Raw genomic sequence first — 16,506 nt, forward strand, 5'->3', positions numbered from 1 at the left:
CCCCGCGTGTCGTGACTCTGCTCCTTGGCCTGCCCAGCACGGACAGGAAATTATACTAGCTTCAATTATATAAAAGTTGTCAATTTTCGACCACTTTTGACCTACAAAACTGGCAGAGTCCTACGGCTCACCTTAGTAGCGCCCACAGAAAACCACATCCACGTGCATTCTTCCAGCCCAGAGAGAAGACAGGGCCCCAGGCCGTGCAGGGATCCACACGGAGTCCCGTGAAGCATTAAAAACATGGATTAGAAAAGCACATGCCGGGGCGCCTGGGTGGCTCAGTGGGTTAAAGCCTCTGCCTTCGGCTCGGGTCATGCTCCCAGGGTCCTGGGATAGAGCCCCACATCGGGCTCTCTGCTCGGCGGGGAGCCTGCTTCCTCCTCTCTCTCTCTCTGCCTGCTTGTGATCTCTGTCAAATAAATAAATAAAATATTTAAAAAAGAAAAGAAAAGAAAAGAAAAGCACATGCCTAGTTGAGAAGTAGAAGTCTCCAGTGAGGGGACTCGGGTGACTGGAAAGTCACCTGCAATTTTTTTTTAAGATTGTATTTATTAATTTTAACAGAGAGAAAGAGAGATCACAAGTAGGCAGAGAGGCAGGCAGAGACAGAGAGAGGGGAAGCAGGCTCCCTGCTGAGCAGAGAGACGACCGATGTGGGGCTCGATCCCAGGACTCTGAGATCATGACCTGAGCCGAAGGCAGAGGCTTAACCCACTGAGCCACCCAGGTGCCCCTCAATTTTTTGTTTTACTAAAAAGCGGCCGCCCCGGCTGGAGGCCCTGAGCCCGGCTTCTCGGACCCAGGCTGGCTGGCGCATTCTCACCCCTTCCCTTTCCCCTGAGGCAGTTTCTCTGCCTGCCCCCCCCACCCCCCCACCTGACCCCACAAAGTCCATCCACCAGCAGCAGGTCCCCAGGGCCTGGTCTCTGGAGCCTCTCCTGGCAGGAGAAGCTCTCCCCACCTAAGGATCTAGTTTCATTTAATTGCAGGGTTCAGGTTTCTGGACGCAGGCCCAGAGGCCTTCAGGGCCAGAGGTGTGGGCCATTTTCTTCCTCTTTTCAATAAAGCCGGGAAGGAAGCAGCATGGGGCATCACCTGTCTGCTCCGAGAATCTGGAACACCTGCCCCCTGGGACACCCCACCCAGAAGAATCATCCGGGGCTCATCACGGGTTGGTAGACAGGCTGGGGATGTATCACTTTTCTGGCCATCACAGGGACCAGATGCCCCAATGGATTTGAAGGAATCAAGAAAAAAGAAACACACACACACACACACACACACACACAAACCAACAACCCTACCTCACACCACCCCTTCCCCTCTCCAAAGCTTCCAAACGGTCATCTCTCTGCTTCCAGACATTTTTCTTATTTCATTTTTTTTTTCCTAGCATGGCCCTTAACAGTTTGCGACTCACTCTCTTGGCCCCAAATCCCTCACCCACAGCCCCAGGTCAAGGCCAACACTCTGAGCCGTCACCTGACTCTAAGGTCACTGGCAGTTGGGACACACCGGCATCTAAATGCCCATGTTATGGGGCACCCGGATGGTGCCGTCAGTTGAGCATCAGACTCTTGATTTCTGCTCAGGCCATGATCTCAGGGTTGTGGGATCGAGCCCCTTGTCGGGCTCTGCACTCGGCACGGAGCCTGCTTGAGATTCCCTCTCCCTCTCCCTCTGCCCCTTCCCTGCTCACATGCTCCCACTCTCTCTCTTTCTCAAATAAATAAATGAACTCTTCTTTTTTTTTTTTTAGTGAAAAAATAAATGACCACGTTGCTCCTGGCTGCTGGTTCTCAGGGTAGATGCGGCCATGTCTGAGTTTCCTCCTGCTGCTGTAATAAACGACCACAGACTCGGTGGCTTAAACCAGCATAAAATGTATTCTCGCGTTCCGGAGGTCAGAAGTCCAAAAACCAGGCTACAAGTCAAGGTGTTGGCAGGGCTGTGCTCCTTCCGGAGGCTCCGAGGGACAACTGGTTCCTGGCTTCTCCCCGCGTCCAGAGGCTGCCTGCCACTCTTGGCCCCATGCCCCTTCTTTATCCTCAAAGACAGCATTAGAGAGTGTCTAGGTCTGGCTCTGACCTCCCGCTTCCTCCTTTTAAGGACCCTCGTGAGGACTTTGAAGCCCCCAGGATTATCCCGGCGAACTTCCCCATCTCAAGGTCGACTGGTGGGCAGCCTCAATCCCAGCCAGCCACAGCCGGGATTAATCCCCCTTTGCCCTGTGACAACATATTCACTGTTGCTGGGGACCAGGACGTGGGCCACTGTGGGAGACACCACTATGCTCCTGACCTCAGGCTCCAAACGTCTAGGCTTCGAGGAAACTGCTCCTACGGCTGACCCCCGACAAAGCCTGAACTCCGAAAGCAACCGCGGGGTCCCCGTGTCTCAGTCTCTGCACTCCTGCAGGGCCCAAGCGGGCATACCCAGTTCTGTCACCTGCGCGGTGGAAACATCCCCCAGCAGTGCGGAGTCTCGCTTTTGATGCAAATGTGAATCCGGCAGAGCCGTGTGGCTTATCACTAGAGACCTCCCCCTCTAGAACGACCACCAGTAACTCCTCAATCGATATTCTTCGGCAAGGGTTCTTTCTTTTTTTGGACCAGTCACAGATGGCCCTCTGGGACATTCCACAGTCCAGCAAGATTGTGAATAGGAAAGCCGCTCTGCGGAGACCCCCACTGACCCACTCGGGCACCCCAGGCCGAGAACCGTGTGGGCACCAGCAAGCATATGACCTCTGCGAAGGCGGAAGGCTCTGCAGGCACAGCTGACCTGCTGGGAGAAACGTCCGAACGATCAAGCCTTCCTAGCCTGCACCAGGCAGCTGGAATCTGCCAGAAAAAGGGGCAGCGTGGTCAGCAGGGACCAGGAAGGCAGAGGCCACCAGTGTGCCCAGCATCAGAGCCACTCAGGAAATCCCAGGAGCGAGGGCGCCCAAGGACCGGACGGACAGTCCAGAGAGGGACAAGACCAGCGCTACCCCCTACCAGCACAATGACATGAACAATGTGACCCATGAAAACACAGAAGACGACAGGGCGCACGGTGAAATGGCTCTCTCTTGCTTGAAAGCCTTGTGTGTCTCTTGCCTGCCAGGACATCTGAAGACCATGCCAAGGCCCAGAGAGGTTGTGCCAATATCACCCAGGACCCAGCAGTCGAGGTGGGTCTCTAACGCCCAGGGCCCGAGCCACGGTCCATCTCCCAGTCCAGGACCCTCTAGGCAGCTCCACCTCATCAGGCTCCCCCACAGCCATCTAGATAGGTCCCACGTCCCCTGCCCAGATTCCCCGGATAATCCCCTCCTGCTAACATCCCCCACCTCCAGGGTAAAAACCACCCACCCCCGTCCTTCTCAACGACAAACCACCAACCCTGCCCTCCACACCCCCCCCAGTCACCACCCAGACACCCTGGGGGCACTCTTCGCAGCACAGGACACACAGAGGGCTCAGGGGCACAGAGAGGACAAGGAGAGCACAGAGGTCACACAGCAAACCTGCAGCACAATGCCCAGGGTGCACACATGCTTCCGCTTTGGCGCTCCTGCCTGGAGAAGGACGGTGCCGGGAGGCGCTGCGGCAAGGGGGCAGCGGCCGGAGCCCAGGTACCATGAGACGTAGCTTCCTGCCCGCCGCGGCGCAGAGGCTGCTATTTATAGCCCAGACAGCGGGGTCAGCTTCCTGCACGGCACAGCCAGCCGCAGCCTAGGAGAAGGCAAGGGTGACCCCCAAGGGGGACAGGCTGGGCTGGGGCAGAGAGTGGGCAGAGGCACGCAGGGCTGGACACACGGTGCCCCCAGGCCACCCCCCGCCCCAGACCCACAATCCAAGGGCAAGGGAGAGCCAAGGGAAGGCCAGACCCTGCCTGTGACAACATCCCACTGCAGAAGGCACTTACGAGCTGCGTGCCCTGAGCGTGCATGGCGGACACCTGCCTCGGTTTCCCTATCAGGAAGCAGGGAAAGGAACAGCTCTGGCCACAGGGGAGTTACTGTGGGGCGTAACTGAGCAACCGTAAAACAGGCGCTCGGGGAGCTTGCCCGGCTTCCCAGCCAGGTCAGGACCCTTTCCAAAGCACCCCGTCCCCACCTAACCCTGCCCAGAGACCAGACAGAGAGGTAAGGCGGGAGCTGGCGTATACACCTCTCTAGAGCAGGTCGTCAGAGGTCACCCCAAACACCCTAATCCGCTCTGCTCCCCCATGAGGCAGGGCATGCAGCTATCCCCCATTTTACAGATGCAGAAACTGAGGCACCAAGTGACAGAACTCTGTCCAACAAAGGAAGGTGTCCTCAGGCCCCAGGTTTCTTGGAGTTAACGAGTCTCTCTCCTTGCCCAGCAGACAGAAGACCTGAATCCTTCCAGAGGCTGCCTGAGCCTAGTCTGGGCCCTCCCAGAGAGCTGCCCTGTGGGGGTCAGGGAGCACAGGCCAGAAAGGAGTCATGGTATCACCCAAAGGTCACCTGTCTGCGCAACACAGGCTTTAAGTCCCCCAGGCACCTGGGGTCGTCTGGCTGTGATGTCCCAACCTTCCCCCAAAACAACAGCAAAGGGACATTCCTGCAGCCAATATCAACAGGACACACGCCGACCCGCGCCGAGGCCTGCCTTGTGCCCCCTCGCGCAGGACATCGCTCAACCCCTCAGCACCTTTCCCAGGCAAGTAATCTGACTGTGCCCATTTTATGGATGGGGAAACCGAGGCTTGTCGCCTTGTTATCCCAAACCCTGGGCGCTCAGCTCTGCGGGTGTCAGCAGGGTGGTTCCTTCCAGAGACTCCATGGCAGGGAGGGGAACGTCTTCTCCGTGGATCTCCGTGGATTTGGGGCCCACCCTCCTCCAGCAGGGCCCCATCCCAGGTACAAGTGCGACAACTCTATCTCCACGTAAGGTCCCACTCTGAACTTCTGGGGGAAAATGAATTTGGGGGACACTATTCGACCCGGTACAATGGCCTAGATGGGGTGCAGGGAGCAGAGGTGGGGGAAAGTGAAAATGCCTAAAACTATTCAGGAGGGTGGAGGGGAGCGGGGGGGGTGAAAGTGGGGCACCCACCCCCTGCTTACGTTCCCCACCTCCCCAGCCAGTTCAACTGGTCATGAGAGCTAGCCACGAGTCACCACCACACCCAGCGCCCACCAGAAGCCCATCCCGTGGGCCTGGCCCAAGCCCCTAGAACCCCGGAGGGGGGGCCCTGATGCCTGCTGTGCCCCGCTCCTGGCTCGGTGGCCTGCCAGTCAAGCTGAGCCAAGCCCTGGGGCGGCGCATCCCCGGCTCCCCACCAGCTCCCCACCCCGGCCCAGCAGCCTTGCCTCGTTAGCCTAACGAGCAGGGCCCTGGTGCCAGGCGGTTGCCATGGCCACGGAGACACCACCGCGGCCCCGGGCGATGCTCCCGGAGGGTCTGCGGCGGGCACTGGAGTTCAGCGTGAGGACAAGCAGGGGCCTCCGGGGCAACCCCTCCCCGTGGGGTCGGGCTGCGCCACCTCCGGGCCCTCCGGGCTGGCCTCCAGGCCTCCTGACTGACAGCATCTCTCAGAGAGGCTCCCTAGGCCACAAAGAAAATTCCAGCCCTCCCCCCCCCCCCCGCCCCAACCGCCCTGCCTGGCCAGAGCCCCTCCACCAGCCACCAGCATAGTGCAGAGGGATTGCAGGGGGCCTGCCTGGGGGAGGTCAGAGGTCGGCAGGCGCTGGGGGCAGACAGGCCTCCAAGGCAGTGAGAAGTGGTGGGAAGGCCTTCGGGGCTCTGAGTAAGGTTGAGGCACAGCACGCCTGGGGCCCCGCCACACAGGATGTCGGTGGGGAGATGGGGGAGGGGGTTGCTGCAAGCAGGGGGGGCAACCACACCAGAGGGCAGCGTGGGCGACCCAGGGTTTCTGGCCCGTGTGCCACACGCCAGGAGGAAGCCCAGGACAAGCATCTGACGTGAGGAAGGACCTGGGTCCAGCTGGGGACAGCATGGGCCTGAGGGCCGAGGGACTTCCGTGAGCCACCAGCAGGAGACCCCGGCACCCAGTTGCCTGGGCTCCCTGGGTGCTTGAGCCATGGAGAGGAGGGGGAGGGCAGGTCCCAGGCTGCAGGAGCACCTTGGCCTCGGATGGCCCCTCAGCCCCCTTGGCTTTACCACGACCTGTGAGGATGTGTGTCATTCATCACCCCATTTCACTGGTGGGTAAACTGAGGAGCCACACACAGAGGATCCGCTACTCATCCAGGTCACGTCACACAGCCAGCAAGAGGCAGACCGGGGACTCAGAGCTGCGGGCCAACCCTGGGAGACAAGCGGTAGACAGCCTCAGCCACCAGGCCGGAGGACGGATTGACCCCCAATAGCCTCCCAGCCTCCCAGCGCCCCGGCCCAGTGCACAAGCTCGCACTGGCAGCATGTGCACGCATACACGTACACACACACAAACACACACACACACAGAGGCAAGCTGGCGGCCAGTCTCATCTAATCCCACTCCCTACAACCCACCCTACAGAGCACTCTTTCTCCCACTTCCTTCCCAGCTCCAAGAAATTCCCCAGGGTCGGCCAGAGGGAGCAGAAGCATCTGAAATCTTCAGCAGAGCAAGGAGACCAGAAGAGAAGGCCCAGGGTTGCTCATCGTGGACACGTCCACAGGACGGCCACCCCAAAATTCCGAGATCCCTGGGCCCCAGGGCCCCAGACAGGAAAGAGACAGAAGTGACACTTGACGCCGGGGGTGGTGAGTGTGACACCTGCTTCACTCCAGAGCTTTCCCCCCGGGCCCTCCAGTGGGGACATCTTCCACATTTCAAGTCACTCACTGTCATCTTCCCAAATCCAGCCCAACACGCACATGTAAAGATCCTGCTTATCGCTCAGGGTCTGACCTTGGTTAAAACCCTCCACAGGGCCAGGCCTTGGTTTCCTCCTGGGATCGTCTGTCAGGAGACTCTGGGTGTAACCTCCCCGGGTGGGGTGACCCAGTGCCCTACAGGCACCCACGGGACACAAGCGCAAAAACACCTTACAAAGTGTCTGCTCCAGGGTGCCCCTCCAGAGAGGAGACAACTTTCAGGAATGCATATGGTAAGATACTATCAGAGAGCGAAGTCAGGGCAAAGAGAAAAACCAGGGACAAAGTAATGTAAAATCAGGATGAAGCGATAAAACAGAAACACAGACCAGAAAGAGCAGACCAGACTGCTGAACACAGGCTGCACATCTGGCTCCGAGTTTCCTGACGGCCCAAGCAAAGAGGGAACAAGACGGGTAGGAAGCGGCTTGCCCAAAATTGTGAACACCCCATAGCACTGCCCAGAAGCAGTTTCAGCGACCACATAGCGCCGCACAGCAGAGAAATCAGTCCAGACTGCCTGCTGCCTCAACGTCCCCCCTTTTCCCACTGAATCCTACAACAGTCAACTGTAACCAGGAGCGTCAGCATCACTCGGCAAGAACAGTTAGCCAGGCCGACAGGAGGGATTTTAAGGGCCTGCTCGGTATGACTCTTCAACTCACAATCCTCTCTGGGCTCCCAGTTTCTTCAACAGCAAGAACCCCAGGAGGTCATGCTGAAGTCCGAAAGAAGGACGTGGGCTGGCAATAAAGACATCAGGCCTTGCAGGCCTTTGGACCTCCACCACAACCCCACGATTTTTCATCTATACCTTGAAAACAGATTCAGGCAACACATTCACGCATGGGCGTAGCTGTGTTCCAATAAAGCTTTATTACGGACACTGAAATCTAAATTTCATACTATTTCGCAGACCACAAAATATTATCTGGGGTTTTTTTTCAGCCATTAAAAAATGCAAAAACCACTCTGAGCTTGCACCCCATAGAAAAACAGGAGGTGGAGGCCGCAGGAGTGGCTCAGTCTGTTGAGCTTCTGACTCTTGATTTCGGCTCAGGTCGTGATCTCAGGGTCATGAGATCGAGCCCCGCATCAGGCTCTGCACTGGGCGTGGAGCCTGCTTAAGATTCTCCCTCACTCTCTGTCCCTCCCACATCCCAAAAAATAACGGGAGGTGGGCTGGTCTCGGCCTGTGGGCAGAAGTTTGCTAACAGCTGCTGTATGTGTTCCGGAATGAGCTCCAAGATATGTTTTATTTTAGGGGACGAAAGCGAGACGTGAATAAGGTGTGATATTATTTGTGTCCATCTAAGGCAGGCAGAGGCCTAGAGTCTCTTGGAGGGGAAACTTTACCTGTGCACGTCTGCCTCGGGGGACAGAGAGTGGGAGGGCAGAAACCAGATGACTTCCCTGGATGCCTTCGTGAGCTGTGTGAACTTCCTAACAGACCCATGCATTTTTCTCTCACAAAAGTTAGTTTTTATAAAGCCCAAAGCAAGTGGCAGAGAGTTTTGAGTGCATTACTTTTTAGTTTCTTCTATTTTTTAAATGACAACAGACAGCAATATGATGTCCCCCCACCACCACAACAAAATTCATCTAGTTATTACATAATGCATTAATTATGCAGCAAAAAAAACTACGGAACACTTATGGGCAGCAGGCCTTCCTGCATATGTGTACTCGTGAACATAAACAAGGGGGCTTTGCAGACGATCCCCTCTGTGAGCCCAGCCAGGTTGGAGATCCAGGCCCCAGAGCTCAGCCCGCAGGAGCGAGGGCTGCCCTCTCTTTGCAGGGACGCAAGTGGGGAAGTCTGGGCACAGCGCTCCCAGCCTCGGGGACACTCGGGCCTACTGCCTGTAGGGTGAAGAAGAGAAGGCTCAGTCAGTGGTCTGAAAACGCGTTTGGGTCTGAGTCCACAGAGAAGGCAAAGCACTAAAACCATGCCGCCCGAAGAGGACCGTGGCCACAGGTCACGGGGGGCTATTTAAATGTATTAAAATAAACTAAAAAATGGAATTCTTTTTTAAGATTTTACTTATTTATTTGACAGAGATCACAAGTAGGCAGAGAGGCAGGCAGAGAGAGGGGGGGGAAGCAGGCTCCCCACTGAGCAGAAAGCCTGAGGCGGGGCTCAATCCCAGGACCCCGAGATCATGACCTGAGCCGAAGGCAGAGGCTCAACCCACTGAGCCACCCAGGCGCCCTAAAAAATGGAATTCTGTTCCTTGGTTGCAGTCACTTCAAGTACCCAGGGCCACGTGCAGCCATGGTGCTGGACAGGATAGATCTAGAATGTTCCCCCCGCAGCTGCCCACGTCACAGAAAGGTCGACTGCACGGAGTGGCCCCAGAGGCTGGTTGGGACGGGAAGGGGACAGTAAGATCAGAAGCATGGGCAGGAGAAGGACAGAGGGCAGAGGAGCCTGGTCAGCACTAGGGCCAGCCCGGGGCTGTTGGGCGGGTGGGGTAGGGGGAGGCTCCAAGATAGGACAGTGCCACGCTGGCACTGGGCAGAGACAAGACACACAAAAAAGGAAAAAAAAATCCATGCTAAGAGCCAAGCCCGGCTCCCATGCACAGACTCTGACTCCCTCCATCCAGACCCGAGCTGTCTGATCAGGCAGCCATTAGCCACAGCCACATGTGGCTATTTAAATTTAAGTTAATTAAAATGAAATAAAATTACCAGTTCAGTCGAGCTAGCCACATTTCAGGAGCTCAACAGCCCACCCCCCCACCCACCCCCGTGCTGGGTGGCCACAGGCAGCGCGGGCGCACACCACTTGTCCCCCATGGCCGGAAGCTGACCGCACACTGCTGGTCCACACTGTCCTCAAAAGTGGGCACGACTGCCTACTTAAGGATAAGGAAACCGAGGCCCGAAGGTCAGAGACTTTGCTTGAGTCATTAACTGACAGAGGCAGGATTTTAATCCAGGTCTGACTTCAAAGAAGCCCTTTCTGGAACCTGCACCCAGGCGAAGGGGAAGCCTGGCCCCCCACTAGGAGATCCCCTCTGTCCACAGTGTCACCCCTTCCCCGACTCTCCATGCTGCCCAAACCCTCCAAGTCCGCCAGACCCATGTCATCAAAACCTCAGCCTCCAGGGACAGAGGGAGGGGGCGGAACATATCTGTCAATCACACCAACCAGCCAACAGGAAAGGAGCCTTCTCTCTGGAAGGCAAAAAGGCCTGGCCACCAGGGCTCCAGTGTAGGGACCCCAAGACCCCGCTCTGTTAGAGCATCCGCCTTCTAAGCAGCCCTGTAGAGGGAGGAAACGTGGAACCAGCCCATCGGCGACAGCCCACTACCCCACAGATCCCCTGTAGAATGCTTCTATAGCGAAGCACTGACGATCCAACAGGGTAAGCCAAAATAGTAAACAGCACCTCTGGCGACACACATCGGGTCCTCACAGCAATAAAGACACTATCCCCATCTTACAGATGAGCAGACTGAGGCTCAGAGACGTTAAGCCGCTTGCCCAGAGTCAATAACAATTGAAAGCTGCAGAGACAAACTCCAAACCCAGTGCTCACACTTTCTGCCCCATAATCCTCTCCACGACCCCACCAGCCGTGAGCCATGCGCCCATCTTACAGACCGGGGCACCCAAACTGAGAAGCAGGGGCCAGCCCCTGGGCGCACAACGTGTACATGGCTAAGTCAGGACTCGAATGCATCAGAACCTGATCCAATGAGGATCAGGGACTAAACACTCCCGGTCTGTCCTCTACTGTGTGTTGAGGATGATTCTTTACGGTTCTAGGAAATCAAAGAGCCTCTCTCCAGGGCGCCTCGCCTGAGCCCGGTGGGATGAGTAACCATGATGATTTTGATCACTGTCAGCAAAAGTCACACTACTGCCGGACCTTGGGCTGGCCTGGCCCCAGGACCCTCATCTGTAAAATGGAAAAAAGCCGCCTTCCACCTTGGGACCTCTCAAGGTCTCCTGCTACAGAAATGTCCCAGGGCCATCCAGCCCCGCCCAGCCCCTGTGCAGGAAACTCCAGGCCGTGGCACTCCTCAGATGCCACTATCTGGAGCCCCGTTATCCACCCTGCTAAATAATTCAAAACCATGTTTTCATTTCAAAATAAACACAGCCGCCAGAGCGAATGCCAAATTTGCATGAATGTTTAAGATAAAATGAGACTTCAAAGAAACGCCTGGGCCTGCCCCAGGCACTTTCCCCCTCCCCAAATCCCAGGGAGAACAAGCTCTCAGTCTCCTGCCCCCTGGGGCAAAGATCTGTAGGTGCTGCTCCAATAAGAAACATAATTTCTTTCTTCCTAACCTGTGCAGCGGCTGGAGAGGCACCAACAAGACCAGGAACCATCAATTCCAGGTCTTCATCCTCCTTCCAATATCCAGAGTATGTGACCTTGGGCAAGTCACTAAACTTCTCAGTGCCTCCATTTCACCATCTATAAAATGGGATCATGAGAGCAAGGACTTCACAGCGTGGTACCAAGAGTGAATGAGTGGATTCCTCATGTACATGAGGGCACAGCCTGACACACAGTGAGAGTGCTTGACATGTGTTGGGGGGGGGGGTCCCTGTACAGTATTTGCCTTTACAGTATCACTGCTTGACAGGGAATAAAATCCCTTCCCAACCCCCAAGGATCCTCAAAGGATGCCGGCTGACCCTTCCCAAACATCATGTCCCAGGGGACCCCACATACCCACCCATGGGACAAGGCCTTCTAAGATGACAGCCTGGCCCGGCCCTGGGCCCCTGGCCCTCCCCAGACCCCCTCCTGGCACCCTCCCCCGGAGGGCCTGGAGCAGGAATTACCAGCTCCCACAAGCTGTTCCCTCAGAGGTATTACCTGGGGAGGCTGCTGTTGGCGTCTGAGACATGAAAAGGAAACAGAGAAGGGAAAAACAGACACAAATAAAAGCTCTCAACCCTCTCTTGTCAGAGGCAGAGGGCCCTGGGGGGGCTTCGCTGGGAGAGCTGTGGGAGGGAAGGACTGAGCTCTCCTGACTGGACCACTTCTGCTTCTCCTGGACAGGAGGCTCCTCAGGCTGGGTTCTCTGTAGGTGGACCCACCCCCAATCTCACAACCTCACCCAACAGGCCTCAGGTGGGGGGTGGGAACAGAGAACACCTCACAGTGGGGCGAGGGGCGGTAAAGGGGGGGGGGGGTCCAGGCCAGGCAGCCTCCACATGCAGCCTGAATGGTAAGGCCAAGGCGCTGGGGGCCCGGACTCCTGGGGTGGCATTCCAATGTGGGGGCGGGGGTGAGTGCCCCCACCCGCAGAGCCCCCACCCCCTTGCCCAGAGAACAATCCCTGCCCTCCTAGGGTCGCAGCTAGATGCGTATTTGCAGAGCTCTCAGAAATCTTTAGGAGGTGGTATAAGTATTATTAATTGGGGGAAAAGAACGGATTATGCCAAATAAATCCTTCCCACGTAGCGGAACCCTCGCCCAGGGAGGGGGAGATGCGCGCAGCCCCATGAGGGGTCTCCATCCCTCACCGGGACCTGACAGCCACATTACCATTTACATGGATTTATCAATAGTATTGATCCCAGAGCAAGCATAAATAGCTCAGTGGGAAGAGGCCAGGGCTGGGGCCCGCTCGGCTCCCGCCCCCACGTCTGGGCACCGCAGACTCCCCGGGCACTCGGCGGCGGCGGCGGCGGCGGCGGCGGTGGCGGTAAATTTCCAAGCAGGGACAAGGCGGCGGCGGGGAAGCCAGACAGCGCCCGGGACGCCCTCACCGCTCCGCGCCTGCTCCAGGACCTGCGCGCGCCCCTCCGCCAGGCTCGGTCTGTGCATCCACTCAATGGGCTGAAGGCACCACCTGCCCGGCTCCATCCGCAACCGGGAAAAGCGGAGTGGGGGGCCGGGGTGGGGTGGGGAGAAGAAAGCGTCCTTCCTCCACTAGATCCCCCACTCCCCAGCAAAAGGCAAGTCGGCCCCGTCTCTCAAGATTTCCAGGCCGTTGGATTAAAGTCCAAGTTTTAGAACCTAGTAATAGTAATAATAATAATAATAATAATAACAAAGTGGTCATAGTAACATTCATACAAATATGTTCTAGGGATTACCACTCTCGGTTCTCACAACAACCCTAGGAACTCGGGAATATGGTTACCCCACTTTGCAGCTGAGAAGCCTGAGGCACAGAGAGGTTAAGTAATTTGTCCAGGGTCACGCTGCCAAGAAAGTGACAAAAGAAAGATTCGAACCCAGGGAGTTGAGCTGCAGAGTAGGCAGTGAAAGGCTCGGCTATCCAGGCTCACATCTCTTCCTTTCTCTGATTGCTTCCCCCACCACATCCAAAAAAAAAAAAAAAAAAAAGGCCACCCACGACGAGGTACACAACAATGCCCTGGGACGCCCTCCCAGCTCACGCCTGGCCCTGAGAGCCCCTTGTATCAAAGCAGCCGCGAGGACCCAGATCTCGTTTAAAAAAAAAGGGCAAAGTCAAGGCCACCGATAACACATCCCAACGTGTGGAGAACTCCCCCATCCAGCACACAGGGATCCTCTGCCCTTCCCACCCACCCCCCAGCCCGCCCTCCCTCACACATCCTTCCTCCAAATCTGCAAAAGGGAAAAAAAAAAATAATCATAATAAAACCAGTTCTCACCAACAGGGGGGGGAGGAGGAGGGGGAGGAAGGGAGGAGGCTGAGCCGACAGAACAGATCCGCCTCCGCTCCCTGCACCAGACCCTCGCAGAGCCGAGCCGGAGCGCGCGACAGGCGGCGGGAGGACACTAGCTTCCAAAAAAATAAACCTACAATGTAAAAATAACGCCGGGCGCCCCACGCTAATTGGGCCCGGGCGACGGCAGCTCACAGGTACAGCATGTCTCTCCCTCCTCCCGCCCGCCTTGCCCTCTCTCCCTCCCTCAGGCTTTTTTCTGCAAGCGCCTGGGGTGAGGAAGGCGCGCCCCACGAGTGCCCCCCACTGCAGGTCTCCGGGGAGGCTCCCCCAGCACTAGGGCCTGGGACCTCCGGGTCCAGCCCAAGTGGGATCAGCTCTGAATTCCAACTTCCCAAACTAGTGGCATCCCAAGTATCCGCACAGCCCGGGGGAGGGACCAGGAGGCGGCCCAATGAGGCGTCACCAGCCGCGGGAGGCAGGCCCAGACAGCAGGAACACCAGCCCGCGGGGGAGGGGGGAAACGAGGGGCGCCTCTCCCGGGGGGACCCCCCACCCAGTGCCCTCTGCTCCCTCGCTCAGGAGCGGCCCCCGCCAGCCCCCGCTTCCCCCTGGCCGGAACCCGCCATGCGCCCTTCCAGAGCGGCCAGGCCGGGGAGCACGGGGTGCCATCTCCAGGGGCTCCCCAAGCCCGCCCTGCCTGCTGGAAAATAAGACGCAGTGTCACCCCTAAGCCTGGGTCTACTTGGGGAGGAGGGAGGCGCACGGCGGCCATGCCCACAGGGCCGGGGCACACGGAGGGGGGGTGCTGCCCGGCGCATTTCCAGGGCGTCCCCCCGCCGGTCCACCCCCACGCCACTTCCCTCCTTCCCGCCCCCTCGCAGGGCAGCTGGAGTTCCCCTAAGTTCCCCAGCGCCCCCACGCACGCGGGCCGCAGTGTCTATGGGGCGCCTCGCTCCCTAGCAGGCCACCCCCCGAGAGCGCAAACTCAGGAGTGCAGGGGCCCCGCCAACTCCGCCGCGTGCGCCGCCCGATCTTCCCCCGATCCCCCGGAAGCGCGCCCCGCGCCTCCCCCCCGGCCCTCTGCGGGGACCCCCGGCCCCAACTCACCTCGCTGAGGTGGCGGCGGCGGCGCCCGGGCTCGGGGCGCGCTCGGGCCGCTGGGGCGCTCAGGCAAGTGGCGGTGCCGAACGGGCTGGGGGCGCGCAGCAGGCCCGGCCTCCAGCCGGGGCGCGATACTCCCGCCGCCGCCTCCTAGGGCGCCTGCCCAGGGTCCCCGGCCCGCAACTTGGAGCGCATCGCGCGGCGCAGGGCGCGGGCGCACGGCTCGGGCGGGGCGCGGGCGGACGCGGGGCTCCGGTGCGGCCCGGCCTGCCCGCGGCTCCGCTCCCGGGCGGCGGCGGCGGCGGCGGCGGCGGTGCGGCGGCGGCGGCGGTGGCGGCGGCGGCGGCGGCGGCGGCGGCGGCGGTGCGGCGGCGGCGGCGGCGGCGGCGGCGGCGGCGGCGGTGCGGCGGCGGCGGCGGCGGCGGCGGCGGCGGCGGGAGGGGGAGGAGGGGGCGGGGCGGGAGCCCGGGAGGCGGTGGCTCGGCCTCCCAGCTCCCGGCTCCCCGCCCGCACGGACGCGCCCCGGCCCGGCCCCCTCGGGCTCCTTAAAGGGCCCGCGTCGCCTCCCGGGCCCTGCGCGCACCCGCTCGCGCGCGCTCACGTTGCCACACGCGCGCGCGCGCACACACACACCCTTACACTTGGGCGCGACGCCGTTTCTTTTTAGCAGCTCCCGAAGGAGGAAGGAGGGGGAAAGCGCCTCCCCGTCCCGCCCCCTCCTCCTTCTCCTGTGGGGCTCTGAGCCCTCCTTCTCCTCCTCTTCAGCCCCCAGATACTTAACTGGAATCGCGTTTCAGCTATTAAATGATAACTCCAGAGTGGCCGGTGGGTAGGGAGGGGGCGTACGGGAAGGGCCACACGCCGATGCGCAGGGACGCGCGTGGGAGAGCCCACAGTAGAGAGCCCACCTCTCCGCGACGGGCTTACACGCCCTGGGCCTCGCGGGACAGCAGATGTGGCCCAGTGACCGCACGAGGAAACTCACAGCGCACCGCAGAAGTGCGCGTAGCCTGGGGCATCGACTCAAGTGCAAGATCACCCACAGGTAAACACGGGACACGTACACACAAGTTGCACACGCAGTCAGGCACACACACCAGAATGCCTCTTTCCCGAGGGCAGGGATTTCTGGCTGTTTCTACACGGCCTTTTCACACAGTAGGAGCTCCATAATGTGTGGTTGAGTGAACACCCATTTGGGGACCCCGGGGGACACAAATGCATGGACTTGATGCCGCAAGCCTGCAATACGATCCACAGGGACACACACACACCCTCACAAGCCCAGACGGCACAAGCATGTGGGGTCACAGACACACACGTGAACAGTCCCCGGCCGGCTCCCAGGCACTCACAGTCTCCAGCAAGAACCCTTCTGGCCCCCTGCCCATTGTGTGTCCCTGGTGACCCCTTTCCAGGTGGCCCTCCCAAGCTAGGGGAGATTTTTTTAAAAAACAGCAGAGGGCACTGGGAGCCCCAGGCCTGGAGCCTCCCTCCTCCTCTCCTTTCCCCTAAGATGTTGGAGAGTTTGAATTTTTGTTTTCAGTTCAGCTTTCCTTTTTTGGAGCGAAGTCTCAGCAGATTCAGTTCTGCCATCTGCCAACATCTGAGAACCCCTAGGGGGAGTGGGGAATGGCTGCGGTGGGGAGGCGGCCATGCGGTTTCCAGGGGCCCCAGGCGTGCCTCCTGCCAGCAGGCGGGGTGTTGCCCGCCTCCCCTGTAGCAATTTGTCCTTCTCTGCCCCCTCAGGCTTCTCGTTTTCCTTTTATTGAGGGGAAAGAGGGAGCACCTGGGGCCGACAAAAATCTGGAAAAGGGGGAAGTGCGTGTGGAGGGAAGAGGAGAGGTTTGGAACGAGAGGGGGACATGGGTCAGTGGTCCCTTCCCTCCCCATCCTGGCCCCACCGGCTCCACAGCTGCCAACCAG

At 59.0% G+C, this 16,506-nt stretch overlaps 1 protein-coding gene across 1 annotated transcript in view; it reads right to left on the minus strand.

The window, feature by feature from the left end:
• The window catches only part of NCOR2 (nuclear receptor corepressor 2), a 208,972-nt gene extending 194,199 nt beyond the window's left edge, over window positions 1–14,773 (minus strand). The window contains exon 1 of the mRNA XM_080821215.1: window positions 14,587–14,773. The gene's annotated coding sequence lies outside the window, so the exon portion shown is untranslated. The remainder of the gene's footprint in view (window positions 1–14,586) is intronic.
• Window positions 14,774–16,506: the final 1,733 nt, after the last annotated feature.

Source organism: Martes martes (genome assembly GCF_963455335.1).
Source record: "Martes martes genome assembly, chromosome: 13".
Lineage (NCBI taxonomy): Eukaryota > Metazoa > Chordata > Mammalia > Carnivora > Mustelidae > Martes > Martes martes.